Source organism: Geotrypetes seraphini, chromosome 5 (genome assembly GCF_902459505.1).
Source record: "Geotrypetes seraphini chromosome 5, aGeoSer1.1, whole genome shotgun sequence".
NCBI classification, from domain to species: domain Eukaryota; kingdom Metazoa; phylum Chordata; class Amphibia; order Gymnophiona; family Dermophiidae; genus Geotrypetes; species Geotrypetes seraphini.
In genome coordinates, this window is record NC_047088.1 from 137,770,483 (window position 1) to 137,782,760 (window position 12,278).

A 12,278-nucleotide genomic window follows, 5' to 3' on the forward strand; every position below is an offset into this window, starting at 1 on the left:
ATAGTGTATCTAGATTTTCAGAAAGCTTTCGATAAAGTTCCTCATAAGAGGCTCCTGAGAAAATTAAAGTGTCATGGGATAGGTGGCAAAGTTCAGTTGTGGATTAAGAATTTGTTATCGGATAGAAAACAGAGGGTAGGGTTAAATAGTAATTTTTTTCAATGGAGGAGAGTAAACAGTGGAGTGCCACTGGGGTTTGAACTGGGACTGGTGCTATTTAACTTATTTATAAATGAGCTGGAAATTGAAACGATGAGTGAGGTGATTAAATTTGCAGATGACACTAAACTATTCAAAGTTGTGAAAAAGCATGCCGATTATGAAAAATTGCAGGTGGATCTTAGGAAATTGAAAGACTGGGCATCCAAATGGCAGATGAAATATAATGTGGACAAATGCAAAGTGATGCACATTGGAATGAATAACCTGAATCAGTTACTGTATGCAAGGGTCAACCTTGGGAATTAGTGCCCAAAAAAGGGACCTGGGTGTCATCGTAGACAATACGATGAAACCTTCCACCCAAAGTGTGGTGGCAGCCAAAAAAGCAAACAGGATGCTAGGAATTATTAAAAAAGGGATGATTAAGAAGACTAAGGATGTTATAATTCTCCTGTATCGCTCCATGGTGCAACCTCATCTGGAGTATTGCATTCAATTCTGGTCTCCTTTTCTCAAGAAAGATATAATGGTGCTAGAAAAGGTTCAAAGAAGAGCAACCAAGATGATAAAGGGATGGAACTCCTCTTATATGAGGAAAGACTAAAATGGTTAGGGCTCTTTAGCTTGGAAAAGAGATGGATGAGCGGGAAATACGATTGAAGTCTACAAAATCCTGAGTGGAGTAGAATGGGTACAAGTGGATCGATTTTTCACTCCATCAAAAATTACAAAGACTAGGGGACAATCGATGAAGATACAGGGAAATACTCTTAAAACCAATAGGAGGAAATTTTTTTCACTCAAGAGAATAGTTAAGCTCTGGAATGCATTGCCAGAGGTTGTGGTAAGAGCAGATAGTGTAGCTGGTTTTAAGAAAAATTTGGACAAGTTCCTTGAGGAAAAGTCCATAGTCAGTTAATTGAGAAAGACATGGGGAAAAGCCACTGCTTGCCCTGAATCAGTAGCATGGAATATTGCTACTCCTTGGGTTTTGGCCAGGTATTAGTGACCTGGATTGGCCACCATGAGAACGGGCTACTAGGCTTGATGGACCATTGGTCTGATCCAGTAAGGCTATTCTTATGTTCTTATCATCTCCCCGTAGTTCCCCAGATTTGCTGAACTACTAGGAAGATCTGCCAAACAACATAACACAGTCTAATATTATCCTTTTTATCCCCAAAAGGAATAAAATATAAAAAAGATTCATTGCAACTCACTTACCTATCAAACTACATAAACATGGAACTCACTAGCCACTTCTACTTTTGTGAAGAGGGGCCACATCCGCCCTTGTCCAGTTTTCCAGTACCACTTACTATTTTAGAGAAGAATTGAAAAGGTAAGCAAGCGGAGCTGCCAGATCTTCCGTAAGTTCCTTCAGTACCCTCAGATGTGCACCATCTGGCCCCATCATTTTCTCCTCACGAACACAATCCTCTGAAAATCTATCAGAGTCTACCATCTTCTTCCTTATTTGCGTTTGTCTTCTACAGTCAAGCTCCTTGTGATCTTGAGCAAGTCACTTAACCCTCCATTGCTTCAAGGATAAAAAAAAATCTTAGATTGTGATTTTGCTAGGGACAGAGAAGGTACTTGCATATAATACTGTATATACAGTATAGGCTGCTTTGGCTGTACCACAGAAAGGTAGCATAACATAATTGACCATGGTACTTCTAGACTGGTATAATCTTTAACTTCTAAGCAGTTCACAGATCCAAGAAAACCAGGACGAACTCCCGAGAATAACAAAATAATGTAAAAATAGCATAACATAACAGGTTAACTCATAACATATTTCTTGAACAACAGTGTGTTAAGATTTCTTCTAAAGAATATACTTTAAAGAGTATATCAAATCCCTGATTCTTTACTTTGTTAACAGCACTGACAACCTCCACTCAGGCTTCCCAAAAAACAGAGGTGATGATAAAGATGGGCCACAACTCTATTAATTATATCAACTTAACATCACAGTAAATAACAAAATTTTGGCCTCTCAAATAGAGCAATAACTTAAATTCTTGCCCCACTAATTCAGTTTTTTACAGCTGCACTCAACTGTCTAACTAGTTGTGAAACTAATTGTAATGAGGTATCCACTGTACCTTGTGGATAGTCCCCATGAATACACATAGGGGGGGGGGGGGGGGGAGCTATAAATGTGAACTATTAAGTCATGTTATTTTGCCACAAGTTGAGTTATTTTAGTACAAAGTCCCATTTTATGCAATGAGACCCTGTGCTGAAATAACCCAGTAGCCAAATGCCTGCCCTTCCCCACCCTTTGATGGTGAAATTCATAGCCCTTATTCCACCATGTTATTCAGTTCTATAAGCCCTCTACCCCATTACCCCAACTATCACCATTAGATTTAATATCCCTCCCAACCAAACCTCTCCCACCCTAATAAATGTCAGGGAAGGTGGGACAACTACTTGCCCCTGAGCCTCCCCCCAACAACTGATACCAACCACGAAAAGTTAGAAAATGCTGCCAGCCTACATTGTAAGTCCTCCTCGTAGCAGGCGCCAAATAATCCTTCACCAGCCTCTGGAACAGACTTCTCCCATCTTCTACTAGGAATTCAGCATGACGGTCCTCTCCAGATCTGTCCCAGGTGCCAAGGCTTGAAATACAACTACAAATGAGGAAAAGCATTAGCAATTTCATTAATAGAGCCAGGCACATGCCAAGCCAGCAGCGTACAATTCAAGGAGAGACAACACAGTACAATTTTTTGAAATAATTCCACAATGAATGGAATGCATATTAAGCACCCTCACTACCACTTCATTGTCAGAAAAGACCACAATACATCTATTCCTGAATTGATCACCCCATAACTTCAGTGACACCCACACTGGAAAAAGTTCCATAAACGCAATGCTATGACAATGACTATCTCTCTTCCAACTCTCAAGCCAAATTTCATCACACCAGACCCCCAAAAGAAAATCCCCAAAACCCACTTCATTGGAAGCATCTGTAATAAAAAAAACCCTCCAAGTCCCAATTGGATATTACAAGATCCTGCCACATCCGAACACCATTGAATGACTCCAAAAGAAAATCCCAAATCTAGAGATCCTCTTTCTCTGACATCAGAATGTGTACCCTATGATGCTGCTTCTGCAAACCTCATGACAATAATGCCAAATGCCGCAAACAACAAAACAAAAAACTCTTGCAAAATATGCTTTTGAGGAATAATGCGAGCCACAAAATTGAATTTACCCACCGTCAAAATTATCTCCTGTCTCAAGGATGTGACTTTTTCCATGGGAAGGCGAGAGAACATACCCACAGAATCAAGCTCAATACCCAGAAAACCAACTTAGTAGTTGGTCCCTCAATCTTGTCAGAGGTCATAGAAACATAGAAACATAGAAATAGACGGCAGATAAGGGCCACAGCCCATCTAGTCTGCCCACCCTAATGTCCCTCCCCTACCTTTGTCCTGTGAATAGATCCCATGTGCCGATCCCATTTGGCCTTAAAATCAGGCACGCTGCTGGCCTCAATCACCTGTAGTGGAAGACTATTCCAACGATCAACCACTCTTTCAGTGAAAAAGAATTTCCTGGTGTCACCTCGTAGTTTCCCGCCCTTGATTTTCCACGGATGCCCTCTTGCTGAAAAACCTCAAGAAGCCTCGCACACTCAGCAGTTTCTGGGCTCCCACCAAACAAAATATCATCCAGATAATGAATAATCCTATTAGAACTTGATACTCTCCAGACAACCCAGGGGACAAAAGTAGAAAAAGCTTCAAAATATGAGCAAGAGACTGAATAGCCCATAGACATACAACTGTCAGAATAAAATTTCACTTCAAATTTAAAACTCAATAATGGGAATGAATTGGGATACACTGGCAAAAAGTGAAATGCAGACTCTATATCCATCTTTGCAAACAGCGCACCTTCCCCTAAAGAGTGCAACATGGACACAGCCAAATCAAAGGAAGCATACTGGACCAAACAAAACCTCCTGTCAATAAAAGAGTTCATACTTGCCCCCAAAGGAAATGACTGATTATAAATAAGCCAAAATGTCCCTTCCTCCTTCTTCGGAATAATACCTAAAGGAGATAACACCAAATTCTGAAAAGTAGGAGTTGGAAAAGTTTCAAGTTTCAAGTTTATTTAAAATTTCTTATACCGCCCAATCAAGCCTTCTAGGCGGTGTACAAAAATGCTAAAATAATGTGCTTAATAAAATACATTTTAAACATAAACAAACTGAGAGTAACAATTGTTAAAGATGTTGACAAATGGGAATAAAAGGGAAGGAAGAGTTAGAACTACAATTGATAGAGAGAAATAAAACATGCAAGGGGAAGAATAACAAAGGGAGGGGGTGGAGCTGAAGGTAAAAACCTTTCTTGGATCTAAGTCGCCCTTAAAAAGACAGTTTATATTACAAAAGCATCGAGAAAGAGAAATATCTTTAACTTCACCTGAAAGTTGGCAAGAGTTGATTTTTCACGTAAGTAATTTGGAATACTGTTCCAGAGAGAGGGGGCACTAACAGAGAAAATTGAAGTCCTTATTGTGCTTATTTGTTTCAATGAGGAGATGGTAAGAAGGCTGTAGATTTTAAAGTCCTTGTTTGATTATAAGGGATAAGTAGGTTATTAATGAATTCTGGCTGGTTATTTTCTCTGGTTTTTAAAAGTTAGTAGGAGAATTTTATAGATGATCCTATGTTCTATTAGTAACCAATGAGCTTTATGTAAAAGAGGGGTAATATGGTCGTATTTTTTTGTATTAAATATAATTTTTACTGCAGTGTTTTGTACTAGTTTGAGTCTTCTTATTTCCTTTTTTGTTATGCCTTTGAGGAGAACCAGCAATTCAACCCAAACGTAATTCTTTCTCCAGTTTCTCTAGGTCAATAGCCCTATGAGCCTGAATTGATGAACTATTAACACATCAATGAGACAAGACAGGGCCAGAAAAGGGGATCACAAAACCCGAAGCAAAACAGTCCCATAATTGCGCTGCACAGCGATCTGGATAGTCTTGCAACCAGAAGTGCAGCACATCCAAATTAACAGGAAAAGTGGCCTTACTGTAACAAACCTCTACCCATCCATGCTGCCATCTTTCCACTCTGGGAGTATCCTCCCAACCTGGGGCACTGGCTGCCCGGGTGGGGACTCCACAGCCTTTGCAACAATGTTGAAATCTACAGTTGGGCTTGTACCACATCTCCCAGAGTTAAAGTGAAAGCAGGTCCCAGCTCCCACTCCCCCTGAAGGACCCCCTGTTCTGCCATTACCACCCAAACTAGTGGGAAGTCCTCCTCTTCCCATTCCCATCATAGGCAGGAATCCACTACCACTGAGGACAACAATTTCTCCAAATGGGGGCTCACAAAAAGAATGTCTATTCAGCATCATTGGGCAGACTTGTACGGTCTGCGTCTATGTATGGCCGTTTGGAGGAGGATGGGCAGGGGGGAGGCTTCAATGGCTGGGAGGGTGTAGATGGGCTGGAGTAAGTCTTAACAGAGATTTCAGCAGTTGGAACCCAAGCACAGTACCGGGTAAAGCTTTGGATTCTCGCCCAGAAATAGCTAAGAAGAAAAAAAAAAAAAAATTTTAAATTGAATCAGGTTGGGCAGACTGGATGGACCATTCGGGTCTTTATCTGCCGTCATCTACTATGTTACTATTTCCTTCAACCACATATCAACATCATGTAACCCCAAATCTCCGACTTTTCACATTCTAAACCCCTCTAGAATTGAATATCATAATTCAACCGTAAACCCTAAAAGCTCACTAAATGAAATCTGCATAATTAAATAAACCAGGATAGAGTGCAGGCTTAACACTCTCAATAACACTGGCATAGTTTTCTTTTTTTCTTTTCTCTGTCATTTTACTACTGTTATGTATTTCTCGTTATTTGTACTTCCCTGGATGTCAGTTGCCTCTTATTGTGAACCGCTTAGAACTAACTTATCATGGTATTGTGTTATACAAAATAAAGTTATTATTATAACTATGAAAGCCTTGTAGCCAGTTAAAAATGTTCTTAGACACCTTTACCTTTTCCTTTTTAGAATCGTCCTTAGAAGCTTCTTCCTTTTCTTATCCCCCACCTCTTGCTTCTTTTCCAATAGAGAAAATAAATCAACAAATTTCCCTTTCAAAAATGTGCTCTGGAGTTTGTGCAAAATTTGATTATCTAAAGGTGCAATCACACACAGGGACCTTGCAAAGACACTTTTTATTTATTTTTTTAAATTCAATTTTCTATACCATTCTCCCAGGGGAGCTCAGAACGGTTTATATTAATTTATTCACTCTCAGACAATTCACCCCCTACTGCCTGCGATACACCCAACCCTTGTCTCCAATCAGCCTCTTAATACTCCAAGGAAGATGAAGAAGCATCAGAGGAATCCCAAGAATCTGAGGACTCTCATACACACAAAGGGTCCTTACCAATATTCTTCCGCTTCTGCTTCTCCACCACCAAATGCTTAACTATATGCCTCAAACTACGCAAACATTTTTTGTCCTGTAAATGCCTTCCTAGAGATTTATGAACCCCTCTGTCCCTATCAGGTAATCGCCCACCCAATCTCCTCCCAGGCTCTGAAACTCCACTAACACCTCCCTGCAGGGTATCAGACCGAAAAATATCCTTCAAAGATGCCAACTCACCAGCTTCCAACTCCTCAGACACAGGCACCGCATGAGAAGGCAGGACCTCAACACACTTCTTTGAAGGCCGAGCAGCTTCTTGTTGTGTCTGGCTACCTGCCTGTGCTGAAATTGCTGAGAGGCACTGCTTGTAGAAACCCAACACCGCTCTTCTAGTAGTGGGCGCTCGCACCACAGTAGCTGTTCTGCTGGTACTTGTTGACTGACGAGACCGACCACTCCGACTAGCGGAGATCTGTGAAGTGCCCTACTGGCACAATTTGGCTGCCTGTGGACATCCATTACAAGCAGCTGCCCAATGTTTCAGAGGCATCTGACACTACCTGCCCACAGCTACATAAACCAACAACCCTCCCAAACTCACAACCCTTGCCCAGTTCCTTACTAAAAGTCTCAGCACCTACCCTCCCCACACACCTCAGCAGACAAACTGCCCTGACAGACCCCAGACCCCCACCCACCTCCTACCAACAAAAACGTCCTTGTTCCCCAACATCCACACACTCCAAATACCCCAATAGCTACACACCAACCCCTCTTTTACCCCATGACCCACCTCATAGCTGACCAAGGCCCAAGCTCAGGATAAACACACCCTGCAGCTTGATGCCTTTCCATATTTGCTTCCAAATAAGCCCTCACACATAAACTACCTAGCAATGATGTTAACTATGATGCCAAACACAACCAGAGCCGACCAACAACTTGCTCTCACCCTGCCAGCACCCGTTTTCAGGCCACTCCACCTGACAACCATGTCAATAGCTGCCACAACTTAAAACGACAAAGGAACTCCCACAAACCAAGAAAAATGCAAACCTGCCAGACAACAGCTGACAGGCCTGTGGTACTGAAAACACTGCTCTTGACGCCTTATACCAGGAGCTTCTGTTCCAAATCCTAGTACCATTTTTACTGACTCCAACACAACCTTATTTCTACTTTTACTCCCATCACCATTTCCAAAAACACCCTTCTTCCACATCCCACCTAAATTATCCTTCTTAACCCTTTTCCTAACTCCTTTTTTCCTCCCTTCTCTACCAATCAAATCTTCCCAAACTTAACCCCTTCCTACCCACCTTCTGCCTTATCCACCACCTACTCCTGTGTGTGAGGCCCAGTTAAGGCACTCATGGCCAAAGCCATGACCGTTCCTTAGATAACTCCAAGTGGCTTGATAAAGTTATGCTTAACTCAAAGCAGTTGTAAATTATGACATGTAATACACAGGCACTCTGAAGACCTACCCAAATTAAACTCAGAACATGCCCCTTTAAAATTCTGAATAATGGCACTTCCATGTATAAGCACCTTTATTGGAAATTGCTATTTATATGTATTTGCTGATTATACATGTAAATGACATCTAACCTTTCTAAAATCACTTTTACTAATTGAAAACTGAGTCTTGTATTTATATAGCACTACTTATACATGGTACGTATAAACATCAAATGCTCTTTTATCCCAGGACAAGCAGGCAGCATATTCTTTACGCATGGGTGACGTCACCGACGGAGCCCACGGTACGGACCTTTTTACTAGAAAGTTCTAGTTGGCCGCACCGCGCGTGCGCGAGTGCCTTCCCGCCCGACGGAGGAGTGCGTGGTCCCCAGTTTCTTCGTTTCCGCGGAGCGAAGAAGACGTGTGTTTTTCAAAGTCGTTGAAATACTCCTTTTGCCTTCCCGCTCGCGTTCTTTTTTCGGTTTTTTCACCTTCGGGTGCTTTTTTCTTTCAATTTAAAAAAAAAAAAAAAAAATTTTCCTTTCTTTTTGCTTTATTTTTCGTTCCTGCCCCGGCGGGGCCTGTTAGCACGATCCAGGCCTCGGGGTTTGATTTTGCGGAGGCCGTGTTCCCATTCATGCCCCCGCAGCCCGGTTTTAAGAAGTGCCAGCGGTGTGCACGCCCGATCTCCCTCACTGACCCACACAACTGGTGCTTACAGTGCTTGGGACCGGATCATCGGGCGGATTCCTGCACCCGCTGTGCCACTCTTAAAAAACGCACTTTGAAGAATCGTCAAATCCAACAAAATCTACTTTTCGGCACCGGCCCGACTATGGATTCGACCTCTTCATCTGCGGCACCGTCGAAATCGACACCGACCACTTCGACACCACCTGAGTCGACATCGGCGTCTCCGGCGCCAGGTAAGCCGGCTAAGAAGCCTTCCACCCTTGAGCGCCCTCCCACCTCGGGGACGACACCAGTCCTTTCGGCTCCACGCCGAGCCAAAAAACGCTCTACTCCGATTTCGGTGAGTGCCTCGTCATCGGCCCCCTCATCGCCGGAGTGTAGAGCGGCACCCATGGAACCAAAGAAGAAAAAAGTGGTTCCGGTGCCTCCCCTGGATGACCGCATTGCGGCCATCCTCCAGGACCAGTTGCAGGAACAACTCCACAAGCAACTTAAGCAGCTCTTACCCTCTATCTTGGCACCGCTGCTCTCGGTACCAGACCGGCCCGAGCCCCACACCGTCCAACCGGTATCCACTCCATCGGTACCTATGGACTCCTCCATGCCCATTCTCTCGGCACCACATCTCCATTCCCATGCCGAGGCTATGGCCTTGACGACGACCGATCCTCCTCGGGACCGGGCAGGGCACCGGTCTCCCCACGACTCTGACCGGCACCGTACTTCCCGGGACCGAGACAGACACAGGTCTGCATCACCCGGTAACGTCTCGGTACGCTCAGGCAAGTCTTTGTCTAAAACTCACCATGCCGAGCCTTCCACTCCAGTCTCTCGACACGCACATACCGATGTCAGAGACCCGGACCTATGGGAACAATCCCCTACCGGTACCGAGGAGGATGCATCGTCGTCGGACGAAGAGCCTTCGGCACCCGATACCGCATCTAAACCTGAACAATCTTCCTTCTCAAAATTCCTCAGGGAGTTGTCGGGTGCTTTGTCTTTGCCACTGGAATCTGACTCTAAGAAGTCACAAGCTTTCCTGGAGGCATTAGATTTCGATCAACCTCCCAAAGAGTTCCTAAAGTTGCCCGTGCATGATATCTTACGGGAAACTTTTTATAAAAATTGGGAGAACCCGCTGACTGTTCCTGGGGCCCCCCGTAAATTGGACAGCCTCTATAGGGTTATACCAATCCCAGGATTTGATAAACCCCAACTCCCTCATGAGTCTCTCCTGGTGGAGTCCACTTTAAAAAAGACTCAGGGCTCCAGTATCTATGCCTCCACCCCTCCTGGCAGAGAGGGCAAAACTATGGACAAGTTTGGCAAGCGGCTCTATCAGAATGCCATGCTTGCCAACAGGGCAAACAACTACTCGTTCCATTTTTCATTCTACCTCAAACATCTGGTAATGCAACTCTCCGCCATGCAAAAGTACATGCCAGAGCATAAGGTTCCACTTTTCCAACAGCACGTCTCCAGCCTGCTTCAACTAAGAAAATTTATGGTGCGCTCTATCTATGACTCTTTTGAGCTCACCTCCCGTGCATCTGCCATCGCCGTGGCCATGCGCCGCCTGGCCTGGCTCAGGGTCTCTGATCTGGACGTCAACCATCAAGACCGATTAGCCAACGCCCCATGTCTTGGTGATGAATTATTCGGAGAGTCCCTGGATACCACCACGCAAAAACTCTCTGTCCATGAGACCAGATGGGACACTCTCATAAAACCTAAGAAAAAGGCTCCACCTGCTCGTCCTTACAGGCCACAGACCTCATATCAGCGCAGGTTCTCCGCTAGGCCGCTCAATCCACCTCCACAGCAACCTAGGCGGGCCCGCCAACACCAGCACGCCCAGGCTCGTGCCCAGTCTAATCAACCGGCCAAGGCTCTTCCTACTGCCAAACCATCTCAGCCCTTTTGACTCCTCTCTCCAGGGCTTAGCCAGTCTTCCACCCTCATTGCCTCTTCCTCAGCCAATCGGAGGCAGGCTCCACATCTTCATCAGCCGTTGGGAGGTCATCACATCGGACCAGTGGGTCCTAAACATCATCCGCCACGGCTACTCTCTCAACTTCCAGACTCTTCCACCAGACAATCCTCCTGTAGAGTCTGCTTCTCTTTCAACTCAAACCCCCCTCCTCCTGAGGGAGGTCCAATCCCTCCTTCTACTCAATGCCATCGAAGAAGTACCTCTGGAACAAAGGGGCCGGGGATTCTACTCCCGTTACTTTCTAGTTCCAAAAAAGACAGGAGACCTACGTCCCATTCTCGACCTCCGGGACCTCAACAAGTGTCTCGTCAAGGAGAAGTTCAGAATGCTCTCCCTTGCCACGCTGTACCCTCATCTCTCTCGGAACGACTGGCTATGTTCCCTGGACCTCAAGGAGGCCTACACTCACATCCCAATCAATCCATCCTCACGTCGCTACCTACGATTCCAGGTGCACCATCGCCATTATCAGTACAAAGTGCTACCTTTTGGCCTGGCTTCATCTCCCAGAGTGTTCACCAAATGCCTCATTGTGGCGGCGGCCTTCCTCAGGTCTCACAACCTCCAGGTGTTTCCCTACTTGGACGATTGGTTAGTGAAAGCACCTACGTCTCCACTTGTGCTACAAGCCACTCATCATACCATCTCTCTCCTCCATCTTCTGGGGTTCGAGATCAACTACCCCAAGTCGCATCTGCTTCCCACACAGCGACTTCAGTTCATCGGAGCGGTTCTCGACACCACACTAATGAGGGCGTTTCTCCCCTCCGATCGTCAGCGAACTCTGCTCCGCCTGTGTCGTCAGGTGCTCCTTCATCACTCCATTTCTGCCAGACAAATGATGGTCCTCCTGGGCCACATGGCCTCGACGGTGCATGTGCTTCCCCTGGCACGACTCCACCTCAGGACACCTCAATGGACTCTGGCCAACCAGTGGTCACAGACCTCGAATCTTCTTTCTCATCCCATCTCTGTGACATCGTCTCTTCAGCGATCTCTACAATGGTGGTTGAACTCCTCAAATCTTTCCAGGGGCCTTCTTTTTCATCTGCCCCCGCATTCCATGATCATCACCACGGATGCCTCCCCTTATGCATGGGGAGCTCACCTGGGGGACCTACGCACCCAAGGTCTTTGGACCCCGCAGGAGCGTCTTCATCACATCAATTTCCTGGAACTACGAGCCATGTTCTATGCTCTCAAGGCCTTCCAGCACCTTCTTTGCCCTCAGGTTCTGCTCCTGTGCACGGACAACCAAGTTGCCATGTACTACATCAACAAACAGGGCGGCACCGGATCTCGCCTCCTTTGTCAGGAGGCTCTTCGCATTTGGACCTGGGCCACGTCCCGCAGTCTCTTCCTCAAGGCTGTCTACATCCAGGGCGAACAGAACTCCCTGGCCGACAATCTCAGCCGCATCCTTCAACCTCACGAGTGGACTTTGGATCCTCCCAAGCTCCACTCCATCTTTGCTCGCTGGGGCACTCCGCAGGTGGACCTATTCGCAGCTCCTC